Source organism: Leptonychotes weddellii, chromosome 2 (assembly GCF_054177405.1).
Source record: "Leptonychotes weddellii isolate Sample4059 chromosome 2, ASM5417740v2, whole genome shotgun sequence".
Lineage (NCBI taxonomy): Eukaryota > Metazoa > Chordata > Mammalia > Carnivora > Phocidae > Leptonychotes > Leptonychotes weddellii.
Genome location: NC_138370.1, coordinates 123,899,235 through 123,910,926, shown reverse-complemented (window position 1 = coordinate 123,910,926; position 11,692 = coordinate 123,899,235).

Sequence of the window (11,692 nt, the reverse complement as noted above, 5' to 3'; positions counted from 1 at the left end):
TGATAGACATTGGGGAGGGTGTGTGCTATGGTGAGCGCTGTGAATTGTGTAAGACTGTTAAATCATAGACCTGTACCTCTGAAACAAATAATACATTATATGTTAAAAAAAGAAGAAAGAAAAGAAGATAGTAGGAAGGGAAAAATGAAGGGGGGGAAATCGGAGGGGGAGATGAACCATGAGAGACTATGGACTCTGAGAAACAAACTGAGAGTTCTAGAGGGGAGGGGTGTGGGGGGATGGGTTAGCCTGGTGATGGGTATTAAAGTGGGCATGCACTGAATGGAACACTGAGTGTTATACGCAAACAATGAATCATGGGACACTACGTCAAAAACTAATGATGTAATGTATGGTGATTAACATAACATAATAAAATTAAATTAAAAAAAAATAAAGAAAGCAGAACTTCTAGATGGGATTCTGGTTCTGAATCTCTTGTGGTCAGACAGAGATAAGGACCACTTAGGTGTTGGTATTTCAGGAAGTAATGACCCTGGGCATGCAGCAGCATCATGAACACCAAGATATTCCCATGGTGGATTATAGAAAAGAGCAAAAGAAAGTGAATCATTGAAGTATGTGACTTGAACAGTATGCCCAGTATGTTAACTCTAATGATTGTGAAGCTGTCCGGTTTCATTTAATAGATTTAGAAACCTTGACAAAAGACAGGCTCAGGTTAGCTAACTAGCAATTCAAGGCACACCGTGAAAGTCATAAAGTCTCCCTTGCAGAGTTTAAAGAGACCCTTAATCCTGCAGTCTGTGCTAAAAACCAGAGCCAACTGTCAGGGTAACAGAGCCACAAAGAAAACTGAATGCACAACTTCAAGAGTGTCCTGTGCTGAAGTCAGGGCCCCAGTGTGGAGAAAGGGAGAACCTAGGAGGTAGTAGAGACTCAGCATAGGGACCTGGCTGGAGGTGGGGCAGAAGCACCTGTGGGCCCTTCTCTGTTCCTGGGGACATATGAGGCAGCCCCAGGGCACTCAGAACTAGCCTGGGAACACCATGGCCTTGGCCATAAAGCCAAGGGAGACTCCTATCACTGTAATTTGAGTTGAATTTTGTAAATGTATCATTATCTTCATCATATCCAAAGAAAATCACTCTTAGACTTTGTTATATACATAAATGTATTCAATCTATATATTTTAATATTTTAATATTTAAAGAATTTAAAAGGCAACTGACAACAAACTGGAAAGGAGCTAACTTGGGAGATTAGAAACAGCAGAGGCTTTCAAACCATACAGATGAGAGTTCAAATACCAGCTGTGCTACTTACAAATATACCAGTTTCTTCATCTGTAAAATGGACGATCTTGTTGTGAGTTGTTGGATGTTAAACAGTATGAAGTGTGTAAGGCTCCTAGGTCATAGGAAGCATTCAATACATGTTATCTAGATTCTTTTTTCACCAAGTAAACAATTGAGCCATGTCTTTCAGCATAAAATAAGCACTGGCAATTATCAATATTGTATGTTTGGTATAAACCAGGAAAATAATTCAGTTTACTAGTCTAGAGGGAAATTTCCTCATTTTAAGGATAAAATCAACCAATTTCTCACAATACTATAGCAATCCCCTCCTGGTTAATTTATGTGTAATATGCGAATAAGTTAAACTCACTCTTTACTAACAAAGCTAGCACAGAGAAATTTATATAAGAAACACTTGATTGAAGGTTTGGCTTAATTTTTATGGCATTAAACTGTTAGAGAACTTGGACTGTTAACAGTTTTTAATAATTACTGTCAAGGTTTCAAAGCTCCAAAATTGGCAGGGGTGTTATTTTACTTTTGAGTTTTAGTTCCATAACATAATATGGAGCAGAGATTTGGCTACTGTCCAGGGAATCTGATCCTGTGGACAGCTAAATAGGCCAAAAACATCCATTTCTGTAGCTAACCCTATGGCAGCAGATTTTGAATTGGCCACTTCATTCTGAATTTTTCTGGGTAATTTTCATGCCCAGGACCATGGCGGAGAAGGCTTAGCGTAGCCAGATCAGACAGTGAGGGATGGTTGCATAATTCAGTTCGGAAACCTTCACAAGACAAAGATCTACAGGGGACTGAATCAGTATTCTCTAGTTTAGAGGCTCCCTTCAGAGAAACCATTTGTAAAGCATTTCTGTAGGGTGATCCCTACTGAGAAAAGTCCTTCCAGAGGAAATGTGCAATTCAACTGCCAAGTCTCATCACTCACGTGAATGAGTTTTGGGTATTTAAAAATCATCTTAAGTGAATATTTTTCCCATCTAAGAAAGGCAGTCCAAAGCACAATGTATTTTAAAAGCAATACTGGTAGGTTAGAAAGGACCAGGCAACAGGTGATAGCAGATTATAAAAATACAAAACCTTAATTTTTTTGTAGAGAAAATGCAGTGTTACTCATTCTTTCATTCAATGCATGTTTATGGAAAGTGTATCAGGCACCAGCATTAGGAAGGTAAAGACAACGAAAACATAGTTCTTGTCTTCCAGAACCTCATGGTCCATTCTATCTCAAGACAAACTGATAAAATATAAAACTATCTATGTAAATAGAATGTTGGAGTACTGGGAAAATAGAAAAAATAAAGCTACCAAGTCTAATCAATGGGAACAATAAAAGGTACATACACTGGCCAAACCTGAGAAGACTTCTCAGAACACCACGATTGGGAACATTCTTAAATAAAATAGCTAAATATTGCTATAGTAGGTTAAGAGCTGGGACATGATAATGGAGCAGTAAAGGAATTCTTAAAATTATTCTGAGAGGAAAAAGTTGAGGAAGTTTCCCATGCGTGAAAGAAGAGTGGGTAAAAAAATATAGACAGTTATTTCTGTAGCCATCATATTATTTCATTTGCATATTTTGACCTATCAGTTGGAATAGGGGAGAATATTTGACCAAAGCCCAGACAATCAGATTCCTCCCCAGGGAATTTCAAATGAGGACCCAGTCAATCAAGTGTTTCCACCATGTGCTCGGAGAAGCAGAATAAGCCAGTTAACCTAGAAAGAGGACAATGAAGCAAAGAGAGAAACTGAGGTGTTAGACTAGGCGCTCCAGGAAGAGGAAGAGTGGTCTCCTCTGTTCCTGGCTGGTTTCAAAGCCCTGGTTCCAGTCCCACCCGAGACCCAGGTGAACCAACTGCCCATGTTGTAGGAGATAGCCTTGCATCCATCTAGAAAATTCCCCCTTTGGGCTTAAACCAGGGTGAGAGATTTGTAACAAATAATCTCTGACTACAACACACCCCTCCAGCAAGACTGACCTGTTCACTAACCTCAAAATGCCATTGGCATGTCTAAGAAATATAAATTTCTACTATCCCCTCAGAGTCCCACCTCCCCAACACCCGCCCCACCCCTATACAAGTCCCTTGTCCTCAGTAAAGTCTTCATGCCTCACTACCTTTTAGATGAACTCCTAGGAGATCAAGACTAGAAACGTAATTTTGTCTTACTTTCACACCGCAGCACCTCCCAGATGCACCACAGTGTGAAAAGTTTTTGAAATCCAACATGCATCTCACATCGTAATTCCAACCAGCCACATTTCAAGTGCTCCATCATGACATTGGGCTTATAGCTACCATATTGGCCAGTGCAGCTCTACAGTTTGAATCCAAGATCTGCCACTTCCTTACTATGTGACACTAGATAGATTACTTACCCTCCCCAGGCCTCGTGAAGTTGTTTTTGCTTAGTAAATGATGTATTTCCTACAAATCCCTTAGCATCGTGTCTGCCACAGAGAAATCTCTCAAATTTTAACCACTGATTTTATCACAAGATACAAGGGTAAATGGAAGGGAGAATCAGAGAAGATTCATACTTTGGTGGCATTCAGTAAAACAATTTAGCATAAAGTAACAAATGAATAAACATCCTATTTTCACTGTTAGAACTTCTGTGAGTTTTGTAGTGCTTAAGAGCTAGTTTGAGATTCAAATCCCGATTCTGCCATTTACAAGCTATATGAAATTGTATGAAAGTTCTTTAACCACTTGATTCTACAGTGCCTTCATCTGTAACCTGAGGAGAGTAATGGTATCTACCACATATCATTATCATCACTATCATTTTTATCATCATCATCATCACTATTGCTATTGTTATTCTACCATCCCAGATAGTTAATAGCATTGTAATCACTGGGTCTCACGTCCTCAGCTTTCACTAAATACATGCTGACTTTTAGTTGACCCGAAATCAAATAATCTATTGTATACATAATCATGAATTTTCTCTATTCAATGTATACAGCCACACAAGGGCAAAAGCATAATTACAACAGACTAGTTAAAAATATCTGGTTTGCAGGGCGCCTGGGTGGCTCAGTTGGTTAAGCAACTGCCTTCGGCTCAGGTCATGATCCTGGAGTCCCGGGATCGAGTCCCGCATCGGGCTCCCTGCTCGGCAGGGAGTCTGCTTCTCCCTCTGACCCTCCCCCCTCTCATGTGCTCTCTCTCTCATTCTCTCTCTCTCAAATAAATAAATAAAATCTTTAAAAAAAAAAATCTGGTTTGCAAACATCACAATCCAATTCATAATTATAAGTGCTATTAAATAAAAGTAGGATGCTGGGGACTGGGCATATAAAATGAATGATAACCAGATATTGTCTATGGGCCCTGCCTACTCTCCCATCCCCTTCTCTGTTCTCCTTTATATCACAAGGGCTGGGAGCTTGGGAACTGAATGTCATGTATTCAGTTGCCAGCAGGATAGTGGGTAGGGTTTAGTCTAGAATACAGAGATACACTCATGTAAGATTCTGCTAACATTAGCAGAGAGGTGGGCTTTACAAAAGGGGGTTTTAATAATAGCTTCCATGTTCCCTTTAAATTCATTCCCTGTGGGCTGCAAGGATCTATGTAGGCTGGCTCTGGTTTCCTAACTGTTCCTGACCTGTGGTAGCATTAGAATCTCTCTGGCTCCTTGGATGGACCATACCATACCAGGTGGTGTCCTCTTGACTTTTGCTCCTTCAGTCCTCTCAGTGATTTTTGTAGGCAATTCACTTCCCATATTAAATCTTGTTCTGTTTGAGATACCTAGAGTGATTTCTGTTTTCCTGCCTGAACCTTGACTGATACTGTTGCTTTTCTCTGAAAATTGATCTTGACTCCCAGATCTAGCTGATGCCCTTAAGAGATGCAGGTAGTAAAATGTCAGGAATTAAATTTAGAAACTCTAATTCATTAACAAAGTTTAATTTCAATAAGAGTAACAGTATCAATGAAAAGCAAAAGCCACTGTCATTTCTAAACAGCAAAGTAAATAACTCTTTACAATAAAAGAGACCTCTTCTTTATGACTCTTTGCCTGCCTCAAAAGTCAACCTAAAAACACCGGTATGGACTGATTTGTTTATCCCCCCCCACAAAAAAAAAATCATATAGTGAAGTCCTAATCCTCAATATTATGGTATTTGGAGGTGGGACCTTTGGGGTGTAATTAGGTTTAGATAAGGTAATGAGGGTGAAGACCTCATGACGGGACTTATAAGAAGAGGAAGAGACCAGAGTTCACTCAGTCTCTGCCATGTAAGAATACAGCAAGAAGGTGGCCATCTGCAAACCAAGAAGAGAGCTCTCACCAGACACCATATCTGCCAACACCTTGATCTTGGACTTCCTAGCCTCCAGAACTGTGAGAAATAAACGTTTGTTATTTAAGCCACACATTCCCACACTAAGACAACATGTAATGCAAAAGCCCATGCTCTTAACCAGAAAATTATATCTACTACATAGCATGTACCTGAGAACCCCTATCACCCACTGGGGAGATAACCTTGGGCCACATTAATACCTATGCTCAGTCTCCAGCATCAGTGCCATCACCATGGAGAGATACCATATCCTGTAACAACTCTACTTAAAATCTTGCTTCCTTGACCACAGAAAACATTAACCATGAGTTAACATAATCATTCCCATTACTGGAAACACAGAGGTAAATGCTGAAAAAATCTAGTTTCAACATAAGGCTGAAGCTAAGGTGGACCCACTTGATCTTAATTGAAATAAGTATGTGGTAAGTGCAATTCCCAGCAGTCATTCTGAAAACCATGCAGCACAAGAAGATTTTGTTTCCATCTAATTTAGCAAACCTTACCTAAAAATACCCCAAGATTCCCACTCACCCAGGAAAAAGTCCAGGGGTGGGGCCCTTCTCTAAAGAACTGGATTGAACAGAGATGTGGTCAAAGCCTCCTGTCTTGCTAGGCTCCTACTCTAATGAGACACAAAGCAGATGGATAAAGCAGCTGGGATTAGAACAGAGTGTTCTTTGAGGCTTCAGGCTCTGTGTTTCCACAGCAACATCATACCTGGAGGGAAGCAGCCTTGCAGCCTTGTGATGAAGCCTGGCACGTCTGTCTCCATAACAACAAGATCATGGCAACTTGGCCATGACCCCTCCCTCTTCCTCCTCAGCAGTGACCACAGTAACAATGCTACACACCCTCAAGTTCCAGACAGGCAAGTGTCCACCTCTGAACTTCTTTGATGGATGTCTTAGTCAGCTTCTCCAGATGCAGACCTTGAGATGAGGATTTGTGAGCAAGTGATTTATTAGAGAAGTGCTCCCAAAGAAAACCAGGAAGAAATATCACCACTTCAGAAAACAGTTTCGTGGTTTCTTACAAAACTAAACATATTCTAACCATATGATCCAGAAATCACATTCCTTGGTATTTATCAAAAAGGAGTTGAAAACATGTCCACAAAAAAACCTGCACACAGATATTTATGGCAGCATTATTCATAATTGCCAGTATTTGAAAGCAAACAAGATATCTTTCAGTAGGTGAGTGGATAAACTGTGATACATCCAGACAATGGAATATTATTTAGTGCTAAAAAGAAATGAGCTATCAAGTCATGAAAATACATGGAGGAAATTTAAATGTATATTATAAACCAATCTGAAATAAGCCAATCTGAAAACTCTGCATACTATAAGTGTCCAACTATATGACATTCTGGAAAAAGCAAAACTATGGAGACAGTAAAAAGATCAATGGTTGTCAGGAGTTAAAGGGGAAGGAAGAATGAATAGGTGGAGCACATAAGATTTTTAGGGCAATAACTACTGGATATTTACCAAAAAAATACAAAAACACTAGTTCAAAGGGATACATGCACCCCTGCATTTATTGCAGCATTATTTACAATAGCCAAAGTATGGAAGCAGCCCAAGCACCCATCAATACATGAATGGATAAAGAAGATGTGTGTGTATATATATACACACATACACACACACACACACACACTGGAATAATACATATATACATATACACAATGGAATAATATATATACATATATATATACACAATGGAATAATACTCAGCAATAAAAAGGAATAAAATCTTGCCATTTGCAACAACATGGCTGGAGCTAGAGAGTAAAATGCTAAGTGAAATAAGTCAGTCAGAAAAAGACAAATACCATACGATTTCACTCATATATGGAATTTAAGAAACAAAACAAATGAGCAAAGAAAAAAAAGAGAGAGAGAGAGACAAACCAAGAAACAGACTCTTAACTATAGGGAACAGAGGGTCACCAGAGGGGAGGGGGTGGGGGATGGGTGAAATAGGTGAAGGGGATTAAGAGTACACTTATCATGATGAGCACTGAGTAATGTATAGACTTGTTGAATCACTATATTGTACACCTGAAACTAATAGATCAATGTGTGTTAACTACACTGGAATTTTTTTTAAAACTTAACAAAATATTAAATATAAAAAAATAAATAGGGGCGCCTGGTGGCTTAGTCGGTTAGGCTCTGCCTTCAGCTCAGGTCATGATCCCGGGGTCCTGGGATCAAGCCCCGCATCAGGCTCCCTTCTCTACAGGAAGCCTGCTTCTCCCTCTCCCTCTGTCCCTCTCTCGTCTCTCTCTCTCTCAAATAAATAAATAAAATCTTTAAATAAATAAATAAAATAACATGAGTTTGTCAATTAAAAAAAAAAGAAAGAAAGAAAGAGCTCCCAGAGTTAGTTCTGTGACATTATGTGCTGAGTAAATGCTGGGAAGAGGAGCAGCAGTACCCCAGAGGGAAAAAAAGAATTTTAGGGCAAAGAAACTATTCTGATTGATACTATAACTGAGGATACATGTCATTATAAATTTTTCCAAACCCATAGAATGTACAACACATGCATGAACCCTAATGTGGGCTCTGAGTGATGATGTGTCAATGCAGCTTTATCAATTGTAACAAATGTACCACTCTTGGGGGGATGTCAATAATGGGACAGGATATGCGTATGTGAGGCAGGGAATATATGATAAATCTCTGTACCTTGTATAATATTTCTATGAACTTAAAACTGCTCTTAAAAATAAAGTCTATTTTGGGGGGCGCCTGGGTGGCTCAGTCATTAAGCGTCTGCCTTCGGCTCAGGTCTTGATCCCAGGGCCCCGCATCAGGCTCCTGCTCAGCAGCAAGCCTGCTTCTCCCTCTCCCACTCCCCCTGCCTGTGTTCCCTCTCTCGCTGTGTCTCTCTCTGTCAAATTAATAAATAAAATCTTAAAATAAATAAAGTCTATTTTTAAATAAATAAAGTCTATTTAAAAACAAAAACAGGGGGCCTGAGTGACACAGTAGGTTAAAGCTTCCCACTCTTGGTTTTGACTCAGGTCTGATCTCAGGGTCGTGGGATGGAGCCCCAAATTAGGCTCCATGCTCATCAGGGAGTCTGCTTGAGTTTCTCTCTTTCCCTCTCCCTCTGCCCCTCCTCACCGTGCTCTCTCTCTCTCTCTCACAAATAAATAAATAAGTAAATCCTTACCAAAAAAAAGAAAAGAAAAGAAGAGAAACTATAACTTATAGGAAAAAAAATAGAAGAAATCCTTGGAATCTAGGATGAGGCAACAAATTTTTAGACTTAACACCAAAAGCACAATCCATAAAAGAAAAAATTGACAAATTATACTTCATCAAAGTTTAAAATTTTTGTTCTGTGAAAGACCTAGTAAAGAAGATAAAAAGATAAGCTACAAACTGGGAGAAAATCTTTAAAAATCACATATCCGACAAAGGACAAGTGCCTAGGATATATAAAGAACACACGAAACTCAACAATAAAAAAACTATCCAGTTGGAACACGGGAAAAAGACATGAAGAGATATTTTAGCAAAGAAGATACACAAATGGCAAATAAACAAATGAAAAGATGTTGGGTATCATTAGCCAGGAGATGGAGGTAGAGCAACCTTAAGCTTGCCTCCTCCCTCAAACACAGATAGATAAATATCAAATCATTCTGAACACCCAAGAAATCGATCAAAAGTCTTAGAGAACAAAGCTGCACTCTACAGACTGGAAAAATGACCCCTGCAAGGTAGGAACTGCTGAGAGTTGGTTTATGGGAGAAAAGAGGCCTGGGCGCTCCCCAGCGGAGGGAGCCCTGATCGCAGTCGGGGAATAGCGAGAAGAGGAAAGAGAAAGCATGGGGAGAAAAAAGAGTGAAAACAGGCACAGGGGACTACACAAGAAAACTATTCCCCAAAACCACTAACAGGGAAAAAGAAGAAGGTTACAATACCAATTTTTTATAAACAGAGAAGCAGAGTCTGAAGTTTCAGAGGTCACGCCTGGGGAGCTGAGTGGTGCTCCGGTGGAGGGGTAGGGTGGAACCCCAGCAGAGGGCAGCCTGAGGATCCCCAGACTCACACGGGGATAAAGTGGTTCCCCTGCTTGGAGTGCGTTTGGTAGAGATGATATGGCCTCTCTGCAGGCAAAGGACACTGCGGCCACCATTGAGCTGTCCTACTCACCAGTATAGGAACAAAGGCTGGCTAAGAGCAGCAATCCCGGGCACCGGCTGTGTTGCAATTTACCATAAACTCCAAACCGCTGCTTGGTTGCGCAATTGTTTTTGTGTGACAAGTTGACACTGGCCACAGCTTGGAGTGCATCTGAGAGAGGTGATACCGCCTCTCCACAGGCAAAGGACCCTGTGGACACCGTTGAGCTGCCTCGCTCACCAGTGTAGGAATAAAGACACCAGCTGAGGGCAGCAAGCCCTGGCGCTAGCTGTGTGCTGTGATTTACCATAAACTTCAGCTGCGCGATCCGCAACTATCTTCCGGGACAAGCCGCCACCAGCCACAACACAGAGACACCCTCCCCCAGAAGATCAGTGTGGGTCTGTGCCTCTGGGGTCTCTGAAGTGTGGGGTTTTGAAACACAGCTGCACCTGAGATAAAACACAAGAGTGCCCTGCCATTTGGCAGGGGGACAGCTCGGACACAGAGTGAAGGCAGGGATCTGGTGGCAACCAGGGACACAGGAGATCATTGTTTGTGTGTCCGTGAGAGCTTCCTGAAGCGGGGTGGCGCACATTTCCCACTCCGAAGGCAAGAAAAGGGGTGAAGCCATTTTCTCCCCCACCAACCGGCTTGATCCACCTCAGTGAGCTAAACAGCACCACCAAGTGGAGAACAGAACCACTACACCATACCCCACCCCCCTGCGCCCTGCACGCACATCCCCACGAGGAGGATTCCACCTGAGAATCAGGGCAGCAGGCTCCTCCCCCAGAAGACCGGCACAAACCCTTTGCCCGCGCCAAGTCTACTGAGAATGCTGCAGAGCTTCAACAATAGGGGCAACAGGCTCTAGTGTCGTTTGGATTTTTTTGTTTCTTTTGTTTTTTAGTTTTTGTTTTTGTTTGTTGGGGGGGAATATAGAAAGAGCAATTTTTTTAAAAGATTTTATTTACTTAGGGGCGCCTGGGTGGCTCAGTCGGTTAAGCGACTGCCTTCGGCTCAGGTCACGATCCTGGAGTCCCTGGATCGAGTCCCGCATCGGGCTCCCTGCTCGGCGGGGAGTCTCTGACCCTCCCCTCTCTCATGTACTCTCTCTCTCATTCTCGCTCTCTCAAATAAATAAATAAATCTTTAAAAAAAAAAAAAGATTTTATTTACTTATTTGAAACAGAGAGAGCACGTCTGTGAGAGCACACAAGCAGGGGGAGCAGAAGAGAGAGAAGGAGAAGCAGGGTCCCTGCCAAGCAGAGAGCCTGCCACAGGGCTTGATCCCAGGACCCTAGGATCATGACCTGAGCCGAAGGCAGACGCTTAACCAATTGAGCCACCCAGACACCCCTTCAGAAAGAGCAATTTTTAATTTTTTTAATTTTATTTTTTATATTTTTTATTTTTTAATTTTTCTTTTCTTTCTTTCTACCAGTTTTTCTATCAAGTTTCTCATAACAAGCAGACCAAAACACACCTAGAATCTAGCTTCCTTTATTTATTTTAATTTCTTTTTAAAATTTTTACTTTATTTTATTTTGCCTTTTTTTTCTCCTCCAAAATTTCAAGACAGAGGAATTCACCCCCAAAAGAAAGAAGAAGAAGAAATGACGGTCAGAGATTTAATCAATACAGATATAAGTAAGATGTCTGAACTAGAATTTAAAACAATTATAAAGATACTAGCTGGGCTTGACAAAAGCTTAGAAGACACTAAATAATCCCTTACTGCAGAGATAAAAGAACTAAAGTTTACTGAGGCTGAAATTTATTTATTTTTATTTTTTATTGTTATGTTAATCACCATACATTACATCATTAGTTTTTGATGTAGTGTTCCATGACTCATCGTTTGTGCATAACACCCAGTGCCCCATGCAGAACGTGCCCTCTTTAATACCCATCACCAGGCT